This window comes from Pinus tabuliformis, chromosome 9, assembly GCF_031772625.1.
Source record: "Pinus tabuliformis cultivar Carrire ecotype Pingquan chromosome 9, CPIR1, whole genome shotgun sequence".
Taxonomy (NCBI): Eukaryota; Viridiplantae; Streptophyta; class Pinopsida; order Pinales; family Pinaceae; genus Pinus; species Pinus tabuliformis.
In genome coordinates, this window is record NC_142307.1 from 1,756,657,300 (window position 1) to 1,756,669,272 (window position 11,973).

Consider the following 11,973-nt stretch of genomic DNA (forward strand, 5'->3'; position numbering starts at 1 on the left):
AGATTTAGAGCCCAACATTGTTAATAAGGAAGTTCCTTCAAAGATTAATACAGCCCCTTGTTCAGTTAGTTCCCCTTTGAATCTCAGTCCAAAGAAAGCATCCCATACAGTCCATAACATCCCTTTGTCTCTGCCATCCGTCATATTACTTCCTACTGCTCAATCTGCTAGTATCCTTCCACATATTCCAATTATGGCAGGCCAGCAACCACCCACAAAGATAGAAAGAATTGTTGCTACTAGATATGGACCTTTAGTTTTGCTTGTTCCCTTAAATCCTATGCCTGTGGGAGAATATCAGAAATATATGCCTAAATTCACTGGTACAGAGGGAGTAACTACAAAATAACACCTTGAAGCTTTTTACAGTTATGCTGATAACTTAGATATAAGTGAAAATGATGTGTGGGTGAGAGTTTTTGTACAGAGCCTTGATGGAGAGGCTAGGAAGTGGTTCAGAGAATTGCCCCAGAGATCTATAACAGATATTGAAGCCTTAGATGATGTATTTTTGAAGCACTGGGGAAATAAAAAAGACTTGTTGTATTATCATACTCAGTTTGGTAACCTGAAGAGGGAAAATGGGGAATCATTGCCTGATTTCAATAAAAGATTCAACCGTATGTATAATAAGATACCAGCTTAGGTAAAGCCTACTCCCACCTCTGCCAAACTCACTTATGCCAATGCTTTTGACTCTGATTTATGCCTATTGTTGAGAGAAAGGAGATGTGCTACGCTGGCAGATATGCAGGATGCAACCCTAGAAGTAGATTCTAATATCATGGCTGAAGAAAAGCTAAAGGGTCAAGCTGACATAAGGAGGCAGAGAGGTCAGGCTTCTACTTCCTCTGCTTCATCTTCAGAACCCAAATTAGATAAAATGACCAAGATGATAGAGTCATTGGCTGCTGAAATTTCTACGCTAAAGGTTGAGCAAAGTTTAGGAAAAACAAGGCAGCAGAACACATTTGCTCCAAGAAATCCCAATCCATTCAGAAGAGAAAATGAACAGTTACAAATTATTCAGAGGGGTGAAGAATCAAACGAAGAACAGAAAGTTAAAGCTCCCTTCCATAATGTAATCATGGAGGAGGAACAATTTGAAGATGAGGATGAAATTCACTGCATGGAAGATAAAGGCAGTGCTGCATTTTTGACATTGGCTGCATATGAAGAATCATTGCTGCAAGAACAAGACAACCAAGAATGGGATAGAGAAGCTGTCATACAAAATGAACAACAACAAAGATATAACCTAAGGTTGAATGAAAAAAATGTCAAAGAAAATCTTGCACAAAGAGCTGCTGTCCAAACAGAGTCACATAATATCAGGTAGAGAAGGCCAGCAGCTGATCCAATCATCCTCAAAGCTCCAGTTCAAGAGGTAAAAGGTTTTGATAAGTTATCATCTTCTTTCAGCTTAGAGTTAGAAGTTCAGAAATTAAAAATATCTGTGCCTCTGGTAGAGTTGGTAAAGAGTGAAGTATTTAGAAAGCCTATCCTTGATGCCCTTAAGCTAGAAACCACACAAACCTCTACTGACTTTGTCAATCTGCAAGATGATAAGCCTGCCATTGTGCTTAGCCCTATGATTGAACCTGCTAATAATAATTCTCCATCTTTCTATGTCTCCTTGACCATTCATGACAAAATCCTCCACAAGTTCCTGCTAGATACAGGGGCTAGCCACAATTTGATGCCTAAAGCTGTCATGGAAGAGTTGGGCCTTGATATCGCCAGACCGTATCATGATTTATTCTCTTTTGATTCAAGGAAAGTGAAGTGCCTAGGATTAATCAAAGATCTGGCCATGCCTTAACTCAGCTGCCCATGAAGAGTATGATGATGGATATTGTGGTAGCAGATGTCCCTCCTAAGTTTGGCATGCTGTTGTCCAGAGGGTGGATTAAGAGACTAGGTGGGACATTACAGAATGATCTATCTTATGCCACTGTCCCAGTTTTTGGAGGAGAAAGAAGGAGATTGTACAGAGAAGCACAGTTGGCATACATCATAAGTGATGAGAAGAATCCTACTAATCATCCCATTTATGTACTGGGCATTGATTTTGGAGCATGTATTCTCCAAATAGAAGAATCTTAGAAGGCCTCAATGTAGCTCAAGAAACCAACAGTTCAGGCCGAAGAAGAGCAAGAGGTCGAGTTTGGGAGATGTTCTTTGATGGAGCATGTTCCAGGGAGATTGCAGGAGCAAGAGTGGTGCTAGTATCTCCAGAGAAAGAAAGCATTCAACTGTCTTTTAAGCTGGCTTTTCAAGTCACTAATAATATAGTGGAAGATGAGGCTCTGCTATTGGGCCTTAATGTAGCAAAAGACAGAGGAATCAAGAATCTGAAGGTGTTTGGAGATGTTGATTTGATCATTCAACAAGTAAATAAAAAATTTCAATCAAATCACCCAAGGCTGAAAGCATACAGAGATGAGGTATGGAGAATCAGAGATTCTTTTGATTATTTATGTATTTCATACATTCCTAGAGCCTACAATCAGCTTACTGATTCCCTTGCTGTTTCTGCTAGTCTATTTATTCCTCCCATGCCTCCCAGACTAGTTTATGAAGTCCAAATGAGATATAGACCATCCTTGCCTGATAATGTTCAGCATTGGAAAGTTTTTAATGATGACGATGAGTTAAATAGGTTTCTTCAAGTCATTGATGAGTTTTCCGAAATGCAAATTGACCAAGAGAATGATGCTTTACAAGAAAGCCCTCAATCCCAGCTTAGAAATAAAATTGGTAAAGATAGCATTGTCCAACTTCCTAGTAATCATATTCCTAAGGGTCTAATTCCTCTTGAAAGATTGTTTGACCAAAATGATGTGCCTTACAAGGCTGCCCAAAAAGAAGACCAATCTGCATTCTGTAAGCATGATATAGGGAGTCCAGGTCAACCTAGATATATAAATTTGTCCACTCATTTGTCAGCTGATCAAAGTTCTGAATACTGCAAATTAATGAAGCAATTTGCTGATGTGTTTGCCTGGGAATATAATGACCTGAAAACTTATGATAAAAATATCATTCAGCATCAAATCTCTCTTGAGAAAGACACTATTCCTTTCAAACAGAAGTTGAGACCAATAAATCCTATGCTTCTTCCTCTAATTGAAAAAGAAATTAAAAATTGTTGGCTGCCAAGATCATAGTTCCTCTTAGGTATTCTAAATGGGTAGCCAATCTAGTGGTGGTGAGGAAGAAGAGTGGAGAAATAAGACTGTGTGTTGATTTCCCAAATTTAAACAAGTGCTCAAAGAAAGAAAATTATCCCTTACCCAAGATGGAGCATTTGTTGCAGAGGGTCTCAGGAGCCAAAGTAATGTCTTTCTTGGATGGATTTTCAGGCTTTAATCAGATTGTTGTGCATCCGGATGACCAAGAGAAGACTGCATTTACCACTCCTTGGGGCACTTTTATGTATGCTAAGATTCCTTTTGGATTGATGAATGCTGGGGAAACCTTTCAGAGAGCTATGGATATAGCATTTGTGGGAGAGAAGGATAAATTTGTCCTTATCTACCTTGATGACATAACAATATACTCCAGCAGCCATCAAAATCATTTGTAGCATTTGAAAAAAGTGTTTCAGAAGTGCAAAAGGTTTGGGATTTCAGTCAATCCAAAAAAATCACAATTTGCTTTAGAAGAAGGAAAGTTGTTAGGACATTTTGTCTTTGCTGTAGGTGTCCAAATTGATCCAGAAAGAGTAAAAGCAATACAGACTTTGTCTATCCCAAGATCAAAGAAGGATATCCAGTCCTTTCTGGGAAAAATTAATTTTGTGAGGAGGTTCATACCAAATTTTGCAGAATTGGTGAAGCATGTAACCTCTATGTTGAGGAAAGGATCAGAGGTAAGATGGACTGATGCAGCAAGAAAATCATTTGATTCCATCAAGAAAGCTATTATGGAGGCTCCCACATTAGTAAGTCCAGATTACAACAAGGAGTTCCATGTATTCTAATTTGCCTCTGAAGACACCATTGCAGTAGTTCTATTGCAAGCAGATGAAGAAGGTTCAGAACATCCAATAGCATTTTTCAGCAAGAACTTGAGGGATGTTGAATTGAGGTATGATATTATTGAAAAATAGGCATATGCTCTTATCAAATCCTTGAAAGCTTTCAGAGTTTATATCTTACATTCCAAGATAATTACATATGTACCCTTTGCTGCAATAAAATATGTCCTAACACAACCTGATGCTGATGGAAGAAGGGAAAAATGGATTGCAAAGATGATAGAATTTAACATAGAGCTGAAGCCCACTATGTTGGTCAGAGGTCAGGGTCTTGCCAAGTTATTGGCTAAATAAAATTGCAGATCTTTAGATATTGATTTCTTGTACACAATTGCGGAAAATGGTTAGGCAGAAGAGGAAGAAACCACTGAAATAGAGAGAAAGCAGTCAGCGGCCGAGAATCTAGCTTCTTGTAATTGGTATGCTGCAATAATTAATTTCTTGCTGAAGCTAGAAATCCCTTCAGGATTTACTCAAAGTCAAGCCAGAACCATAAGGCTTAGGGCAGCTAAATATTGCATTAATGAAAATCTGCTCTACTGGAGGGATCCATCTGGAGTAATTTTGAGGTGTCTAGACAAAGAATAGTCAAAAGAAGTTATGCACCAGTTTCATTCCAGCATGTGTGGAGGGAACCGTTATTGGAAGACCACAACCCATAAAATCTTGAGAGCTGGGTACTACTGGCCCACTTTATTTTCTGATGTATTTGATTTTGTTAAATCTTGTGACAAATGCCAAAGATTTGAAGGAAAACAGAAGTTGAATTCCCTGCCCTTAAAACCAATACTTGCAAAAGGTCCTTTTCAGAAGTGGGGCTTGGATTTCATTGGAGAAATCAATCCACATTCTAGTGGCCAGCACAGATGGATATTAGTAGCCACTGATTATTTCACTAAGTGGATTGAGGTAGTCCCTACCAGGAAGGTTGATCATAATGTGGTCATGAAGTTTTTGACAGAAAATATCTTTAGCAGATTTGGTTGTCCGCACAAATTGGTCACAGATAATGCAGCAACCTTCAGGGCAAAAGAATTGGTGGAAATGTGTGATTCTATGGGTATTAAACTTGTTCATTCCACCTCATATTATCCTTAAGGAAATGGTCTGGCAGAATCCTCTAATAAAAGCCTGATAAGGATAATTAAGAAGTTGTTAGAAGACAATAAAAATAATTGTGATTCAAAGCTCAAGTATGCACTGTAGGCTGACAGAGTGACCATTAAAAAATCCACAGGGAATTCTCCTTTCAAGCTGGCATATGGCATTGAAGATGTATTCCCAATTCAGCTAACTCTCCCTGTGGCAAAATTCCTTCAAACAGAACAGAATGAAGAAGAAGACATGGCAAAGAGGATCGCTGATTTAGCAGAGGTACATCAGATTATAGAATAATTGGTTGAAAAGGCTGCAGCACATCAGAAAAAGATCAAGGAAGCCTTTGACAAGAAGACAAAAATAGATAGTTTTCAGGTTGGTGACTTGGTTTTGAAGTGGGATGCACTAAAGGAAAAGAAAGGAAACCATGGGAAAGTTGATGCTTTCTGGACAGGGCCTTTCGTCATTTCAGAGATTCAAGGGAACAACACCTTCGTACTGAAAAGTATGGGAGGTGAGGTAGTTTTTGATGGTCCAGTTAATGGGCATTTTCTAAAAAATTATGTGGTTTAAGATCTTTGGCCTAAAGGTTGTAAATATTGTGTTTTTATCAGTTTCAGTATAGGTGCAGTAGACTCCATGCCCAATGGAACACTAGGAATTTTGGCTAATTTGTTTTCAGCTGGAAAGGCATTGATCTGCAGGTTCTTGAGACCTCACACGGAAGATCTCATCCCCAGAAGGAGCCAGTGTTAGCTCTGCTACACAATTTGGTTTTTTTCGGGTCAAAGACACTATTACAATAGTTCATTTAATCTTCCTCCTTCATTTGCATTATTCCCTTATAACTCCCGCTACCTCCGTTTCTACCTCCTCTTATGTTCTCCTTATTCTCCCTTTGTTATTCCCATTTTCCATCGTATCTTTTGTAAACCCCGTATAAATCCATTTTTCGTTTAGCCCCAGGAGCTAAGGTTTTAACACATATAACTATGCGCCTTCGCAAATCGGATAACCTGTTGGGGCCCTCACATGTCACATCACTCTAAACATGTGCATTAAACCCAGGCCATCCGATCCTTTGCCTTGCGATCTGACGGTGTCTGCAGCCCCCACTCCTATAAACCGCACGTCCGTTAGTCAGTGGGGAAAGTAGTTTCCCCGCCATCCCATCAGCCACGCGTCTCATTCTTATTGCATCGCGCCCACCCTATACGTTTACCACCTGTTCCCATGAGTGGTGCGGGGAAACCGCTAACCGCCTACTCGTACGACTCCCCGCTCGTTAACGCTCTTACATCTCCTGCTCCTAATAGCCATCCGATCGTCCATCCCGCGATCCAATAGCCCACGATCCTCCATTTGCGTTCCCTCCTGATAGCCTCCATAAACTGTTCTCCATCGTCTGATTACACGATCCAACAACTTGTAGTCGTTTTGCCTCGCGCCTTCTCATCACCTCCCACCATCAGATCTCGACCTTCCGTCTGAGCCATCCAACGGCTAGCGTTCGTTCTCAGCTCCTCGTTCGTTTTGCACATAATTTCCCTATTTTTGGCAGTTCTGTGCACTCGAAGGAGGAAGGAGGCCATGATCCAGCAATCTGCACATTAAATCCCCAGCAACCACATTTAAAGAGCAACACGGCCAAGGATGAGAAGGATAGCCTTGAGCAGATAAACACGACATTTCACCTATTCGTGAAGTACAACAGAGCAACAGAAAGGTCATTTTGTCCATTAAAACAATCAAATTGTATCAAAGACCATATCTGATAGTAAATGTGGTTGGTGGTCAGTTATGACCCCTCCACGCATAGGTTAGCAGAGATTTTTGTAATCAACCTCCATATATACCCACAAAGAAGATGTAATGAGGTTGATGAATGTTATTTTGATGTAAACTTCAACTTCTGGAGACTGTAACTACTGTGATACCTGCAGCGTCTGGTCTTCATTTTCAGCTAATGCAAGCTTCTTTTGCTGTTAATTGCTCACTTTCCACTTCTTCTTCTTTGTTCCAGGCTGCGCCTGTTATGCATTTTTCATGTGCTGTTGATGTTTAGCATTAGAGGGGCTATCATCCCACCTCTGTGTTAGAATCTAGTTAGTATCATTGAATTTGTATGTGGGTTTCTGTTGTTTTGATGCCAGAGAGCTGTCATCCTATCTGTGCATGAGGAAATAGATTTACAGACCTTTTAACTGGTTGCAACTGGCCATCACAGGGTCCTGTGCATCTGCTGGTGTGATCAGTATTCTCCATCATCACATTTTCCTCAAACTGTGAGTAATTGGTGGTCTAAAGCCTTGTAGTTTGGGGGTGTTCACCCATGTCTGGGGTTAAGAATAGTAGAAGTGGTTATCTGGCTTGAATATGCATAATTTCTTCCATTCATCCACCATTTTTCAACATTTTTGTTAAGTTTGTAATGTTCCTGAGCATCTCTGATATACAACCTAACAGAGTTTCTTGGGGTGATAACAAACTCTTCTACACAAAAAATGAGAAATACATGAAAAACGTGATTTCAATCACATTTTTTCATGTATTTCTAATTTTTCATGTAGTAGAGTCCATGGAAGATGTGCAACATGGGTACCCATTGGAGGAGATGTTAAACACATACATGGCAAAGGCAATATGAAAGATAAACATCAATTTTTTTTTCTTATTCACAATGATATATATTTATAATACATAGGAATGACCCTTGGTTTCATATTCCAAGTGGTCCCTTGGACTCCCTTTGGATCTTCAACTTCCACACCAACCCTTAGAGGATTAGGTGTCCAACATTCCCCCCCTTAATATGAAGGGTTATGTATGATTCCAAGAAGAGAGCTGTAATACAAAACGTGCAAAAATGCACGACAGCACTAGGTTGAATGTGCTCTCTGTGGGAGGTGGTTTAAGGATAACCACCAACACTGGAATGCTTAGTGCAATTCTCGGAACTCTTCCAGGTTTGGCAAGAAGTTGAGGTCTTCTGCTAGAGTAAGTGCTCCTAATGTTTTGAAGAGGGAAACCTTCAACCTTAAAAGGGAGGTCTCACCCTGCATAAAAAGGGAGAACCTCAACCTGAAAAGGGAGGTCTCAACCTGTGATGGTTTAAGGATGACCACGAACTCTGGAATGCTTAATGCAATTCCTGGAACTCTTCCAAAACTGGAAAGAAGATAAAGTCTTCTGCTAGAGGAACTGTCCCCAATTCTTTGAAGAGGCATCACCAACTGAAGGCATGCTTAGGGGCATCTTTGTCTCTGGCTACAACTCTAAATCTTGTATGGTAGGTTGTGGCTCAGGCTTGCTTGATGTGGCTTTGAAACTTGTAGATGGCCATCACTTCCCCCCGTCATATACAAGGTGAGATGATAGAGAAAACTCAAATTCAAGATTGTTCAATACTCTAGAACAAGTTCTGACACATGACTAAAATATCTTCTTGGCTATTGAAGCTTTGTTCTTGCAAGAGACTTGTTTTTGAAGCATTTGTTTGAATAATGACTGGTTTTATGACAGTGTTTACATGGATGAAGATCAAAATAGTGATCTTTCACATGGCCAACTCGATCACAATGTTGGCATTTAACATTATGTTGTTGCTGCTGTGGAAAAGGAACATAATCTAAAACAGTTGAAGGTGAATTGCCATGAAGAAATCCAGTACTCTAAAACTGGATGGGCTTTGAGTAATCTGGAATATGAAATGACACATCCTTGTCATATCCAAGACCATTTTTGTGCTTGTTGTGGACAAGCTCTTCCCAAGGTCTGATGACTGACTTGGCAAGTGCACACTGGATTTTTGCATCTGCATGCACAACTGCTCCTGAGAGGGGCTCAATGATCTAATCAATTTTTGGTTGTTGATGGGAATGTGTCTCAAATAAATAATTGTCCTGAACAAACACAAGTTCAGAATCATGACTATACTTCTGTAACTCATCTTGTTGTAGCTGTGATTCAAGCTGTGAAAAATCAATCTGTTCTTGTGCATATTGTAGAAATGTCAGAATTTTTGAGGGTGAGCCTTTGTTGATGTTTACCTTCCCATTGGCAGTGGAACGTATCAAGGTATTTAATAAATCTAATACATCACTAATTAAATCCATTTTCACTTACAACAAAAGAGTACTGAAGCAACTCTGCTTTTCTTTTTAAAGATAGAGAAAAATGGAAATTAATAGAGTGGCATGTTTTCTTTACAAAATTAATCACTATGAGAAAACTTGCGGCACATCAAGAAATCTGTTGGCTGTTTTCAAAAATCGAAAAATATAGATGTGCAAAACATTAAGCTGCTCCAGATTAACAGTATGCTCTTGGAAATAACTAGAAAATAAAACTTCTGCAACAAGCACTACTAATAGTTATAAACTTATTGATATTCATCTTCAAGATTGCAGAAAGTAGCCCTCAAGTCTTCATATAATTTACTGAACTTTTGTACCAAGGCAGGCTCTCCTTCTATAGGATATTCAAACTTTTGAGATACTAATTTGTAAATAGGGTCTCCTAAGCATTGTTTTATTATATTGTAAGTAATTTCCTAAGTTGTGATGGAGTAAATGAGGAGACGACTCACCAGAGTGAAAGGAGATAGTTACCTTAAAACTAATTTCCTTAAGTTCTAAGCGCAGAGTGCTCAGATTAGCTCCAGCATAACTAACCCCATGCTACCCTCACCTCAAAGCAGCTGTAGAATCCATGGAAGCTACCGAATATTTCACTACATACACAGAGAAACGCTGCCATCATCGGGTTATGATCATTCATTCCTGTTAGCTTTCCTATTCCACAACACCACTGCTGAACAATGAAGTAGGAGTCTGCTAAATTTTCTTGGATGGTATTTAGAATAAAGCGTAGCTAAGAAAAACCCTCGCACTGCTTTTCAAAAACGTAGTACTTAGCTCCCTCCGGAGTTCTACACCGCCACAAGATTTCTTCTGTACGCCCATCCACATGGTTGTCGTTAATTTTGCTGTTTGCGAGGCCATCTGCATCGTTATTCTACCTGTGAGGCACATGCTCAACCCTACATTTCTGAAATCTACCTTGGAGCTATAATACGGTGTTGTAATACCTTTTAAGCCTCTGATTCCTCACCTGGGACTGCCCATTCACCTGGTTGCGAATGAGCTTGCTATCTCCATACGCCACAATATCTGTAATACCATTATTGATAGCATGTTGAAGCCCCGCAATGAGGGCCTTGTATTCTGCTACGTTATTAGTCAAGTTGTAGCCCAAACGACAGGAAAATCTCTCTATCTCTACGTCATTACCATCTCTGAGCACAAAGCCAATGCCCACAGTGCTAATATTGTCTTTGCAAGCTCCGTCAAAATGCAGTGTGGCTTCCACAGTAGGAGGAGTTACGAAATGCAACTGGCAAAGGTGTCAATTTTGCAATGGCATATCTCTTAGTTCTGAAAAATAGGTAGAATATAGGAAGAATAGGCAGAAGAATTTTTGCAAGGGATAGTATATAGAGCGCATGGCTGACAAGTGCTCAAGGCAACCTAAATGATATGTCAGTATTCGTGGGAAAATAATGGCTCAAAATGGAGTAGGACCAACAATTGCCTGCTCTGATACCATGTTAAACACATACATGGCGAAGGCAATATGAAAGATAAACATTAGATTGCTTTACTTATTCACAATGATACATATTTCTAATACATAGGAATGATCCTTGGTTTCATATTCTAAGTGGTCCCTTCGACTCCCTTTGGCTGTTCAACTTCCACACCAACCCTTAGAGGATGAGGTGTCCAACAAGAGGAATTAAATTCTACATCCAACGACTGCTCCTGTTTGAAATTTGAGTAAAACCATAAGGAGATAAGTTGAAAATACAAGTTGAAAAAGTAGTTTTTTCATTTTTCCCTCTAAAATTTGATGATGTAATCTAACTTTATTTTATTATTTCCACTATTATTTTATAATATTCCTTAGGAGACCCATTTTAGACATCACAATTTCTCTAATGTCTTTCGTATCATTCAAAGCCTTAATATTAATATCTATAGAGATCAATTCCTTAATGTGTTCCTTTTTTCCTTGTTTCCCAACTCCAGACCTCTTGTTTTAAATTTTATAACTTGTGACAGAAAATATCCATCCTGGAAGTCACAGCAACAAAAACGGGTTTGTTCCAAGGAACCCTAACCAAACCTTCAAAAGCCTTATCCTTTAACTGTGAATGGTTAAATTTGAATGCAAAATATTTTCATTCATTTTCCTCAGTCCACTGTAGAAAAATTAGATCATGATTTGATATGTTGGAATTTGACATCCATGTTTGTAAATTCCTCAATCCTCCAACTAGATTCAAATGCACTAAGAACTAAATTGATCTCTTAGAAATCCCATCTAGCCTAATTCGACCATTCCTCTAAGTGGGGATTTTTGAGTTGGGAAAGACGTCCACCAACAAATTTTTAATAAACAACTCCTTGAAGAAATCCCCACTCAAAAATCCATTTTATTTTTTATCCGCTTTACTTTATCCAAGTGGATATTGGTGGCCACCCGTCTATTCCACTTGGACCCCTAACATTGTTTCTTTTCAGTTTCTTTAATTCTAGCACAACTTTCTATTTTTGGCAGTTTTTTGGGTCCTGAACTTTCAGAGTTGTTTTAAGGCCCTAAATGGTGTTTTTTTCTGGAAAACAAGCCAAGCTACTAGTAGCAAGTGGGGGCTTTGTAGGAAAATTTGTTTTCCTTAGATATATCTTTCTAATGAGGTATCATGCGTGCCAAACAAAAATCATATGCCCAAGTTATGACCCCGAGAAATTTGCATTCCAACTAATCCCAGT

At 39.2% G+C, this 11,973-nt stretch overlaps 1 pseudogene; it reads right to left on the bottom strand.

Moving 5' to 3' along the window:
* Positions 1-6,549: 6,549 nt before the first annotated feature.
* On the bottom strand, positions 6,550-10,747 carry LOC149155779 (uncharacterized; annotated as a pseudogene).
* Positions 10,748-11,973: the final 1,226 nt, after the last annotated feature.